This window comes from Hipposideros armiger, unplaced genomic scaffold, assembly GCF_001890085.2.
Source record: "Hipposideros armiger isolate ML-2016 unplaced genomic scaffold, ASM189008v1 scaffold_233, whole genome shotgun sequence".
NCBI lineage: Eukaryota > Metazoa > Chordata > Mammalia > Chiroptera > Hipposideridae > Hipposideros > Hipposideros armiger.
Genome location: NW_017731583.1, coordinates 987680 through 1001073, shown reverse-complemented (window position 1 = coordinate 1001073; position 13394 = coordinate 987680). Strand labels below are relative to the sequence as shown.

Sequence of the window (13394 nt, the reverse complement as noted above, 5' to 3'; positions counted from 1 at the left end):
AGGCTGTGGATTGTGGAGATGCTCTTTGAAGATCTACAGTGTCTTTTTACTCTCCCACATACCCATTCTGCAAGTTTTGTCTTTCATAAAAGTCCCTTTGCTTTTCTCAGCAAAATGCAGAATGACTTGCCTTGAAACACTGATCCTCCGTTCCCTCCACTGGGATGAACATGCAAAGTATACAGCATTTAAAGCACTTGGGCTGCTGTAGGGCACAGAAACTACACTGGCTCTACAGAGGACATCTTCTCAAGCTACCTCTATGGTGTCAAGACAAGTAGAACTCTGTCCCCTCCCCACTTGAAACCCACAGTCAGATGTGACAGAGGATGGTACTCAGGAGAGTTCATTCTTGTCATCTTTTTTGTCATCATCCTCCACGGGGTAGGAATGCCACATCAGTCTTTCCTCACAGAAGGAGATGGCAACCTGGGGACACTTGGCATTGGCTTCCTTGGCAGGGACGAGGTCAGCCTCATCAGAGCTTTTCCATTTCACCAGGAACATGAGTTCTCCACTGGAGCCTGTAGCTCCAATAATCCGCTCTGGCTCCAAACTCCACCACAAAGCCTCATGGCTTGTCTGACTCTTCTTTCATCTTTGGTTAGCGCTCCTCTCCCTTATCTTCCGAATCAGAGTCGGTTTTGCAGCCTCCCTCTGATTTATCCGTCTCATGTGCTGTTTTCTGTGACTGTAGAAACTCAGCAATGAGGTCGGGGCAATCCAGGTTCTCTTCTGGCTCCCACATGTTGTCCTCGTCTGAGAACCCCCTCACTTCAGGACGTGCTCCATTTTGTCCCTTACCACTCAATGGTCGAGAACTTTTTCCACCACATGTTCCTCGTCCTCTTCTTCTAGCACCTCCTCCGTTTCTTCTTGTTATGTTTTTTCCCTGTAGTGCCTGCCAATTTTCTGGTATGAAAGGTGCTGAGAACGGAAGAGAGATTTTCTGTAAGAGAAAGAAGTTTGACTCAGTCATTTTAAGGACCATCGATTTCTAACTCTGAGACCTTCCAACTTTAAATGTGGTTGTAGAATGTAACCTGTGTGCTTTCCCTGTTTGGTGTATGTCATTGTTTGCTGTATGAAGTTGCCTCGGCTTATTATATGTTGGTTAAAGTAAATTATATTTGTTAGGGTATGTTTGTTGTGGGAATTATATTTACCCACCAAGCCTTAACATATATAAACCAGCACTGTAACCCTTACTCGCTATCCATAATTCCTGACTTGAAGCTATGACTTCACTGGAATAAAAGTGACCTTTGCTTCTACAGGTGTACTTGTAATAAACTTAATTATTTTAATAAATTTAGTTGGGAAAGCACATGCAAGACTTTTCTGTCACTAGATATACAGCATTCTAGAAACAACATTCTGTTTTTACAAGATATCTTCCAAGGGAAGACAAATCTGTAAAATTCTTCATGTCATCAGGGTTTATACTATTATTATGGAGTGGCGGTTATTAGTCCTGTTTTGCCAGAGAGTACAAGGCGATCATTAATGCCAGTGGCTTCTCTCTGGTGTAACCATGACCATAACCTGAATCATCTATTATAAATTCTCTTTCCAGTCTATAACATTGGTGTACAAAATTAAAAATGTGACACCAAAAAAAAACCACACTAATAAGTTCTAAATCAGGTGTAAACCCTTTAAATAGCCTCTGGATATGAGAGCTGCTCAGAAACTAATAAAGGTCATTTGTCCTATTGGATGGAATGTTAAGAAACTATTTTGGTGGAATTGTGAAAATTTATGAAGTCTCTATGTGAATAGCAATAAAAGTGCATGACCTATTAAAAGTTACCTATTGGCTTATTTTGCTCACCATTTTCAGACATGAGCTTTGACATTTCAACAAAATTAGTGACCCACTTATTTTCAGTCACCAATTCCTAACAGTTGATTATTATTCCCCAGAAATTTCCCTAGGCCAAGTCTTATAGTCCAAACAATTTTTTAGCAAAAAGTAATAATTGTGAATAGGTAGAATAACTCCATAGAGTCACATGAAATAGATGGAGCTGCCAGTGTTCAACACATGAAGAGAATAAATGAATGGTTTATATGTAAAAGAGTAAATGAATGTCAATAGAAAGTAGCACACTCAGACTTCCATCTGCCAGAAATATCACCTTTGGTGGTTGTGGGTAATGTCAATGATTGAAATAGTTATGTGAACATGGAGAAACCTGGAAACTAAAATGTTGAACAATCAATCAATGTACTAATGTCTGTTGTATGTACGAGGTCTGACAATTATGTTCGTGAACTCATCCTAGAAAAAGTGCTACATTCCTCATTGCTGAATATCACTATGGTCACCTTTGAAGTACTCCCCTTGGGAAGCTATGCACCAATGCCAGCGCCTAGTCCACCCTTCAAAGCAATTTTAGAACTCTTTTTCTGGAATGGCTATCAGAGCTGTCATTGTATTACCCTTGATGGTCCTGAGTGTCATAAAAATATCTTCCTTTCAATATTTCCTTTTTCTTTGGGTAAAGAAAGAAGTCATTGGGAGCCAGATCAGGTGAGTAGGGAGAGCATTCCAATATAGTTATTTGTTTACTGGCTAAAAACTCCCTCACAGACAGTGCCATGTGAGCGGGTGCATTGTTGTGATGCAAGAGCCATGAATTGTTGGTGAAAAGTTCAGGTCGTCTAACTTTTTCATGCAGCCTTTTCAGCACTTCCAAACAGTAAACTTGGTTAACTGTTTGTCCAGTTGGTACAAATTCATAATGAATAACCCCTTTGACATCAAAAAAAGGTTAGCAACAGCGTCACAACAAGTTCGTGAACTTAATTCTCAGACCTCATAGATACAGATATAGATATAGATATAGATATAGATAGATATAGATGTCTTCTTTACCTATTCATCTATTATTGGACACTTAGGTTGTTCCCATGTCTTGACTATTGTAAATAATGCTGCAGTGAACATAGGGAACATATATTTTTATAAATTAGTGTATTTTTATTTTTCAGGTAAGTACCCAGAAAAAGAATTGCTGGGTCATATGGTAGTTCTATTTTTGATTTTTTGAGAGACCTCCATACTGTTTTCCATAGTGGCTGCACCAATTTACATTCCCACCAGCAGTGCACAGAAAAGGGTTTCCTTTTCTCCACAGCCTCTCCAACACTTGTTAGTTCCTGTCTTGTTGATAGTAGGCATTCTAACATGTGTGAGGTGATACCTCACTGTGTTTTTTATTTGCATTTCCCTAATACCTAGTGATATTGAACATCTTTTCATATGTCTGTTGGCCATCTGTATGTCTTCCTTGGAAAAATGTTTATTCAGATCCTCTGCCCATTTTTTAACTGAATTTCTTTTATATTTGTTGAGGTTGAATTGTATGAGTTCTTTATGTATTTTGGATATTAACCCCTTATTGGAAGTATCTTTTGCAAATATCTTCTCCCCTTCAGTTGTTTGTTTTTTTCTTTTGTTGATGATTTCTTTTGCTTCCTTTACAGAAGCTTTTTAGTTCGATGTAGTGCTATTCATTTATTTTTGCTTCTGTTTCCCTTGTCTTTGGAGTCAAATTCACAAAACCCTCTGAGGCCAATGTCCAGAAGCTTAGAGCCTATGGTTTCAGAAGTAGTTTTAATTCAAGGTTTGAATCAAGGTGTGGGGTGTAAAATTTCTCTTTGTGATCATATACAAAATATATCTCATAGTATCAAGTCAAAATCTTGTCAAACCTCATCTGAGGTCATGTGACATAGGTGTGGGTTTCTCCTTCCTCACTTCTACCTCCTCACCATAGTGATGAAAAACGTAGGCACTTATACAGTTTCCTTGGTAAATGCCATGAATTTTATACTAAGTAATACTGAATTTCAAAGAAGGATATATTGTCAATTTCAACTACTAAAGAATAATTTACAGGAAGACCAGCATATGTCTTTATGAAACAGATTTCAAATATCAAACCATCTTTGGAGCAGATATCTTAAAACAAATTTTGTGAAGGATAGTAAAATATTTAAACATTGGAAATATACCCAAGTCATTCAAAGGATAAATGCAAATTTGAATTACAATAAGATGTCATTATTCTCCTACTAGTTTGACATCAAAAAAGCATCTTGATAAAGGTGTAGTAAAACAAGGACTCTCATACTTTGCTGGTGGGAATATAAACTCGTTCAACTTTTTTGGAAAGTACTTGGAAATATCCGTAGTAATTTAAGATAAACAGAATCCCCAACCCAGAATTCCCTCTTCTGGAATTTTCTACAGATAGACTCTCACATTCATGCACACGGATGTTCACTGTATATTTTTTGAAGTAGCAAAATATTGGAAACAACCTAAATATCTGCCAGTAGGGACCTCATTAAATAAATTATGGTACACCCATAAAATGGAAATTATGATCAATTATAGAAGAATATGAGTACAGCAGATATAAATGTGTCAATGTGGAAATATCGCCAAAAAAGGGAAAACACACATACATGATATATAAATGTGTATACATAAATGTATGTGTGTGTGTCTGTGTTTGTATACACATAGAATGCCTATACATACATAGACTATATAAACTGATACTAGGCTTTATCCTGGGGAAGGGGAACTAGGGAACTAGAGGACATAGATGGGTTTAATTGTATATTCTTTTATACTATTTGAATTTAAAAAGCAAGCATTTATTTAGAACTTTGTATATTTCAGGCTTTGTTCTAAAAACTTTATACTCATTTTATGAATGAGGAAACTGAAGCCCAGTAAAGCAAGCTGTTTATTTTTTTCATAGCTGGTAGATAATAGAGCCAGTGTTTAAACTCGGGCAGTCTAGTTCCAGAGCCTGTGTGCTATTAATTAATTAATTAAAAAATTTGCATTTTTCAATTATTGTTGAAATTTGTTATTATATTAGTTTCAGGTGTACACCATAGTGGTTAGACATTTACATAACTTATGAAGTGATCCCTCGATAAGTCTAGTACCCACCTGACACAATCATAGTTATTACAATATTATTGACTATATTTTCTATGCTGTACTTTACATTCCTGTGACTATTTTGCAACTGCCAATTTTTTACTTCTTAATCTCTTTACCTTTTTCACCCAGCCTTCTAGCCCCCTCCCACTTGACAACTATAAGTTTCTTCTCGGTATCTATGAATTTGTTTCTGTTTTGTTTGTTCAGTTATTTTGTTTTTTGATTCCACATGTAAGTGAAATCATATGGTATTTGTCTTTCTCTGACTTAGCATATTATCTTCTAGGTCAATTTATGTTGTCGCAAGTGGTAAAATTTCATTCTTTTTTATGGCTGAGTAATATTCCATTGTATATATGCACCACTTCTTCTTTATCCAGTCGTCTGTGAATAGACACTTGGGTTGCTTCCATATCTTGCAGAGCCTGTATACCCTTACTTTTTTGGAAAGTACTTGGAAATATCCATAATAATTTAAATAATTTAAAATAAACAGAACCCAAAATTCCCTATTCTTGAATTTTCTACAGATAAACTCTCATGTGTATGCATAAAGCTTACATAAATATGTGTATATGGCCCTTTTCCACAAATTAAGAAAAAAAAATTTAAGTTAAAAACAGTCCTACTGTGATAGAAATTTCAAAATAGTGGAGCCAAGAAAGAGGTATACGTTAATTCATGGTTGTTTTGTTAGTAAATGGTTTCTTTTGGGTAAATCTCTGGGATGCACCTTGTAAATTGTTCTCAATCTTGCACATGTTGTAAGAGTCACCTAGAAAAATCTTGAAATTATGTAAGCCATTGCAGGACTATGTCACATCTATTTATTTTATTTTATTTTATTTATTTATTTATTTTTATTTATTTATTTATTTTAATTTTATTTTTTAAAAAATTATTTTCAGGTGTACAACACAGTACAACAGTTATACTTTTTACTCCTCAAAGTGACAACCCCCTTCCCCAGTCCACCCCGCCCCCCCGATATCATACATATCTATTACAATTCCATTGACTCCACTCACATCCATCTATTTGTGTCTGTTGTAAAGTTATAAGTAGTCACCTTTGGGCAGGAACTGAAAAGATTTGATGTTGCAGGTATGACTAACTTATTAACCCATTGGCAAAGCTGACTCGAATTGTATGTGGTTTCATTTATTCCTGATCAAATTGTAAGTGGTTTTGTTTCTAATCAAACTCTTTTTTTACACAGAGCAGGGAAATTAAGTCACAAACATAAGGTAGAAAATGTTACCAATTGGAAAGAGACAGAGGACTTAGGGCCACAAGACCAATTCTAAATCTTGGCTGATTATATGACTGTGGACAAGTCATCCAACATTTCTGAGTCTCAGTTCCTATCTGTAAAATAAAAAATGCTAATGCCTACCACAGAGGTTGTTTTGACAATCAAATGAGATAACGTGTTAAAGTAACTAGCTCAAATCTAGCACGTGATGTGTGCCTACACAAGTTAGAGTGTTCAGCTGAATACTTAGTGCATAGTTGTTACTCAGAATATAGGAGCTGAATCTGAATCGAGTTCCTTGAGAGCAGGCCCTCAATTCATAGTTGTTGCTTGAATGTATGAATCAATGAATGAATGACTGTGATTCACACAGTTGTTTGTATGTAGTGCAACACCGGTGTGTTGAATCTTCTAATGAGGGTAAATGAGCCAGGCTAAAGACCCAGAATGTGAATATTTGTTACCCAGGCGTGAGAATGGGAGAGTGAATGGTTCTTAGGTGGAGCATGATGTTTTCAGAGCGTTTTAATGCTTAGAATATATATATATATATATATATATATATATATATATATATATATATATATATATATATATATATATATAGAGAGAGAGAGANAGAGAGAGAGAGAGAGAGAGAGAGAGAGAGAGAGAGAGAGCAAGCATGTATTATAGTTTAGAACACTCTTTTCAATTAATATCATAGTACAGGTTCATTGGAGCAGTAGAATCTGCCTTCAATTCAGTGATGCATTTGTTCTTTTAATACTATTATTATATTTGTGTTCACAAGAGCTCAAGTGTTCCAAAGCTTTGGCTTCTGGCTCTCATTACTAATTATTTACATCAATGGTAACTGAAACTCTTGGAGAGTTCGAGAGGGAAAAGAACAGGAAGACTCCAGGTAGTGGGGACATGCTCAAGACAAGTCCTGATTGTCATTTCCTCTCTCAACCTGGCCTTGTGATAGTATCACCTTTGGCCGAGACCACATCCTGAAACATGACTGTGCCTCTTTGTACTGGCACAAGAATGTTTGTCTTACAATGTGAGATCTTGTGCCCCTTCCAGGGAAGGATACTTAAGTCTAGCCTTGATAATAAGGCAGAGTGACTCCAGGGAGAAATGCCCAGTGTCTGGGTCCTGCTATGTTGGGTTTATGTTGAAAACTGAAAATCAAAAGCCTACAGCACAATACTTGTGCTTTTAAAGCCCGGAAGCACTACGAAAATATATGCATCTTCTTAACAAGGAATAGTTTAGTTAGTGAAGTCCTCTTAGCAATTTGCTAATAAATTAAGGCTTGCAATTTTATTTAGTAAACAATTACACTATACACACTGCATTTTTAAAAAATGAATGTGAATTAAACTGTTTTTCTGTTTTCCATTAACTTGTGCATAGATAGTGAAAATGACATAGGATATAGATAGCCATTGAACACGGGTCTGACAATGCTTGGCATATAGATGTCAGGGGCCAATCACTGTTCAAAAGGTTATTTTTTTTGTAACTTAAAATTATCAAGCTGCCGCTATTTGTGTAACCATGAAGTGTTGCATTCCCTCCTGCCCCCGCAGATTGATTCTACTCATTAGTGATCACCAGTGGTCATTGGCACATAGACCCACAAAGTTGAATCCAAAAGAAATCAGAATGGAAGACAATACACATTTTTAAAACGTTTTTTTCCCATTGATGGATGGAACATTAGTTTTCTCCTTCCCTTCTGCTTTCCTCCCTCATCCTTTCCTTTCTTCTATCCACCCATCTTTAATATATATATATATATATATATATATATATATATATATATATATATATATATATATATAGAAGCTCTTTTCTGCTATAAGTATATGGATGTACCATACCCAGGATTCTTGGTTTTAAATAACAGGATTTGACACTGGTTAACTTAGGTTAAAAAAAAAAAAGAATTTAATGGACCTGTCTGGGATAATTCACAGCTTGGAAGATCAGACCCTGGCAAGAATTTAGGGAGTCAGAGTCCACCTAAGATTTTGGTGCAGGAAAGACCCCCTCTCTGATGAGGAGCTAGCAGATCTTCTGCCTCTTAGGCTTCCATATTGGGAGGTGGGACCTCGGCTACCTTTCTAGAGATTTCCTCCAAATGAACACAACATTCCATGCCAGCTGGCAAAAATGAAACATGTCTATTATAATGGGTAGCCCATGAAATTTTTGCTTTGATCGGAATCACAAAGTTCTAGGAACAAGTTGAGAGCATGGGTTTTGTAGGCTAATTGGTCTGAGGAAAATGTCTCCTTGAGAGGACACACATAACTCCCCCTATCTGGACTACTTAACACCCACTGAACTTTGTATTTTAAAATCAATTGCTGCAGCTGAGAATGGGATTCCAAGGTGAAAATCACAACTAACAAGGATTGGGTAATAGGAGAGGCCTGAGGGCTTATTCTGTAATTAGAAATTTCACTTGTTCTAAAGAAGGACCTCTCAAGAGGCAGCCACAGACCACCTTCAACAAAATCACTGTTAAAAACAGAGATCCTTGAGGATCACTCCAGGCTTACAGAATTAGAAACTCTGGGAGGAGTCCTAGAAATTGGCAATTTTTACAGTCCCATGATGAATTATGAGCCCACTAAAGTTTGAGAAGCTGTAGTAATGTAAAAGAATATAGGTCCATTAAAAAATTATTGAAGTTCTTGATACAATTACTCATTTCAGCCTCTCCTCTCCCCACTTATGCTTAACACTGTATGTCTTTTTATTTAATATTATATTTATACTTTACATAGAAAAATGCTATTCTAAATCTTAATGGGTATAAAAAACCAGAACAGGTTTTTGCAGCTCTTTATAGAAAGGTGGATATTTGTAAAGTGCTAGGCGACTATTTGGGTAAAAGGTCAATAAGCCTGATGGGAACTCTTAGAAGGTGAACAGGTGTGGAGTTTCTGGAGGGAAAGGGAATGTTATCTGACAGTGGTTGGTCTATGACGAACTTTTCTCCCCTGTTTCTGAGTTATGGAGGATTGACAGTCCAGGGACTCCATAAACTCAGTGTCTTAGAGTCTGTCTGTTGTCTCTTTTATCTGCTTAGTGTCTAGTAACTTCTCAATTTGAAAAAATCCTGAAACTTCAATTTTCTCCCCAAATGTGTTGTCCAGAACTGGCACTGCTATTGTGAGTGTTCACCTAGTAGGTCTTAGAACCTAGTAGGTATTATAGCCATCTACACATTCTGCTTCGTAGTGGTATATTAAGCATTAAAATGGCGGATTCAGTGTCTGGTGAGGACTCTTTGTTTTGCAGATTGCTGTCTTCTTGCTGTATCCTCACATGGCAGAGAGAGAAAGCACATGCTCTCTCATGTTTCTTCTTATAGGGCACTGATCCCATCATAAGGGCTCCACCCTCGAGACCTAATTACCTCCTAAAGGCCCCACATTCAAATACCATCATATTGGGGGTTGGGGCTTCAACATACGCATTCTGGGGAGACACGAACATGATCGTCCACAGAGTTGGATCTGGCATTTTGTCAGCACTTAATAACTGTTTGTAGAATGAATGAGCTCATGTTTTTCCCAGCATTCTCTCCCAGAATTCCTGGGACACTTTCATTCTTCTCTCTGCTCAACTCTCCCTTAGGCTCTGAGAAGGTGTCCTTGTTGGATTCTTCTATGTCAGCTTCTTGAATGATGTGGCTCATTCAGAAAGGACATATTTGCATTTAGAAAAGCCTGGTTAAACTGAGTTCTTTTCCATCACGAAGGCTCAGCATTTTGGAGCACTCTTCTTTCTAACTCCCGTAGGCTAATGTTCATCACCAGAGTGAATATTTCAAGTGTGGCTGGGGAGATCATTCCCATGTAAGCAGCATTTAGCAGAGTTACTTGGGTGCTGTGAGGATGGGTTAGTTCAGTGTCTACCTGCAGATTCTTTATGCCAGTTTGGGTGCTTTCCTTGGTGAGGATCCTTGTTAATGTCGGAGAGTTTCCTGTTATTAGCTTATTTTCTTACAGTTTGTGGATGACTTCGTGAGGAACACCTTAAACAGCTATCATTATTCATAAGATGTGTTGTTGTCAATATGGCCTCGTGGTGTCCATTATGGTGGAATGTTACTTAATACTGGATCATGGAAAAGATTTGAATGGCCCTGGCATGCTAGCTGATAGCACTAAGAATCTTACGTGGAATCTACATTCCAACCAGAGAGATTCCCTAGGTTTAAATGTTCCTTAGTGTTTAAATCATCTTGAACTGTGTGCTTATTCCTCTTAGCTTATTTTATGAGGGGGGGACCCAAATAACATGGGTTACCCTGCCAACAATTACAAAAATTTGGTTCCTATCAGGGTGTGTGGGTGCACATATCAAGGCCCTTTAAGGCTGTACTTCCAATGGGATCTTAAGTGTGTGTGATGATTGTCAGAAGGCAGTGAGGGTGACTTCCATCTACGGGGTGTCTGGGCTGCTCTGTTTGTCTTGAACTTTTCCACTTTTGTGAGTTTAGAAAAACTGCAGGCCTGTGGAGTCGTTGAACGTTTTTTGACCATTTAAAGCAAATGCATTTCAGCATTAGTAGTGTACTTTCGTGGGTGCCTTTTTCTCCCCTCTGGAAGGCCATAGGCTGAAATGACCATTCTGGCTCAGTGCCCATCGCTCAAGCTGGCCCCTCCTCTTCCCACTTTGCCTTCCTTTCTTAGAGCTGCAGCCACCTGACCAGGAGATGCAGGTGGATCTAAGGTCCAGCCTCCTGAGATCATTTTACATGACTAACTGTCCTGGGACAGAGGAGTTTCCCAGGTCCTGGACTTTCCGTGCTAAAATCAGGAAAGTTCTGGCAACCCAGGAGTGTTGGTCATCCTGCTTTTATTCTTGTCAGAGAATATTTAAGAATTCTTTTTTTTTTTTAAGATTTTATTGGGAAATTTGGGGAGGAAACAGTGTTGGGAAATCGGGGAAGGGGAACAGACAAGTTGCTGTCCTTTCGTTCTTCAGTCTAGTTGTGGAGGATGTCGCTTCACTGGCCCATGTTGATATTGTGATGATTGTGCTCTTCCCGGGTGAGGCAGATCGGTCCAATGGCCACTCACGTCGGCTGCCAGCCGCTCACACAGGCTGCTGGCCACTCACAGTAGCTTATGGCAGCCCACTGCAGCAGGGGCTGCAGCCTACACCATCGCCGGCAACTCACAGCAGCCCAGCTCCAGGTCAAGCTGTTGTTCACCATCTTAGCTGTAGGGGGTGCAGCGTCACTGGCCCATGTGAGATCCAAACCAGGGCCCTGCTGCTCAGAGCTGGCGTCCCAGGCCAACTCCTAACCAACGAGCCACTCGGCTGGCTCAAGAATTCTTAATTCTGTACCTCCAGTGACTGAACATGAAGTCTGTGACCTTGCATTGCTGCCTCAGCGCTGAATTTTACCTTGATCTAAGGCCAAGGGCCCAGTTTGCACCTACATCCGATAGAAAGGTCTGGTCATACTTCTTTAAAATGGAGGTCCTATTCTGATTATCTGTCTGATACTCTAGTTCCATATAGTCTGGGTCCTGCCATGTTAGCTCAGATCTGTCTGGAGCTTGGTCTCCAGCTGATGTCTCTGCCCATTGTGGTCTGCGTCTAGCTCTTTGGGGCCAAAACACAACCTGCACTGCCTGTAACCTCTGCTCAACTGGAAGTCAACCTAGCACTAGTGGTTCTGCAAGTGTAATCCTGGACCCACTCACATCAGCATCACATGGGAATATTTTATTTTATTTATTTACTTATTTTAATTTTTTATTGTTAGTTTCAGGTGTACAGAACAATGCAATAGTTATCCTTTTCACCCCTCACAAAGTAACAACTCCCCTCCCCCATCTACTGCCCTCCCACCCCCGATATCATGCTTGTCTATTACAATTCCATTGACTCCATTCCTACTCTCTACTCCATGACCCGTGACTATATGTATATATCGTTATAGTTGACATACACTATTATTCCACATGGGAATATTTTAGATATGCACATTCTCAGGCCCCACCCCAGACCTACTGAATCAGGAACTCTGGGGCTGGAGCCCAGCGACCTGTGTTTGAACTGGATCTCCAGGTGACTCTAATGTACACTCAAATTTGAGAGCCACTACCCTAGATAGTGCTAGACCTCGAAGCCTAAAGCCAATTGTACCCACCATGGTGGATATTTATTGCCTCACCCCCTGCCCCCCATTGCTGGCATGGCCTGTCTCCTTCCCGACCAGACTCAAGCTCCCATTCCTACATAGATCCTTAAAGTTTACTTATACTTCTGATAATCAGAGCTAAGTTTGCCCAGAACTGCAAGGTTTATTGGACAGGGGACTTTCAGTACTAAAATTGGGAAAGTTCTGGGGAAACTGTATAGATGAAAACCCTAACTGTACAAGCCCATTAATGTAGTTGATATTTATTGACTCATGCAGACAGTAGAAATAGCGAAAGAGAAGGAAGGTTATTGCTCTTTCAGGATATCCTCTCACGTACAGTCAAAAGAAAGAAAAGCAAAAGGAAGACAGTCTATTATGCAGTGTGGGTATGCTAATTGTACATTTGAATAATTTTCAGAATTGAATAGGTTACATTTCAACCAGGACTGTTTAAAGAATCTTTATTGTTTTCATTTCTGGGAAGCAAATCCAGCGGCGTCAGGTTTTTAGAATGAAAGTGCTATGTGACCTCAGGCAAAGTACTGATCTGCTTTATCTGTAATTGGGACAGTAATAAATTTTTCTTCAAGTTACATTACAGGGAATGAATTCAAGATAAATGAGCTTAAGTGGTATCTATAAAAATATTTCCTGGATGGGTGCTGTATAAACATGTTATTTTATTAACAATAATAAACCCATACGCAGATGCTTTCTGAAGAGAACAAAACGTTTTTTGTTTTTTTTTGCAAGATAATGAGAAAATAAAGGTAGCACCTGACCTTCCCAGATGGGCGTCTTTTCTCCCTCTTGCAAATTCCTGGAGGGCTTGCTGTCCAGGCTAGTTCTCAACCTTGAGTATCACCTGGAGATGTCTTAAAAAAACATAAATATAAACAAAAACAAACTGATGCCAAGGTCCTTTCTACCCCCAGAGGGTCTGATTTAATTGATCTGCTGTAGTACTAGGTCATGGGTGGTTTTTTTTTTTTTTTTTT

At 38.7% G+C, this 13394-nt stretch overlaps 1 pseudogene; it reads right to left on the bottom strand.

The window, feature by feature from the left end:
• Nucleotides 1-336: 336 nt before the first annotated feature.
• LOC109389430 (chromobox protein homolog 1 pseudogene) lies at nt 337-1859 on the bottom strand (annotated as a pseudogene).
• Nucleotides 1860-13394: the final 11535 nt, after the last annotated feature.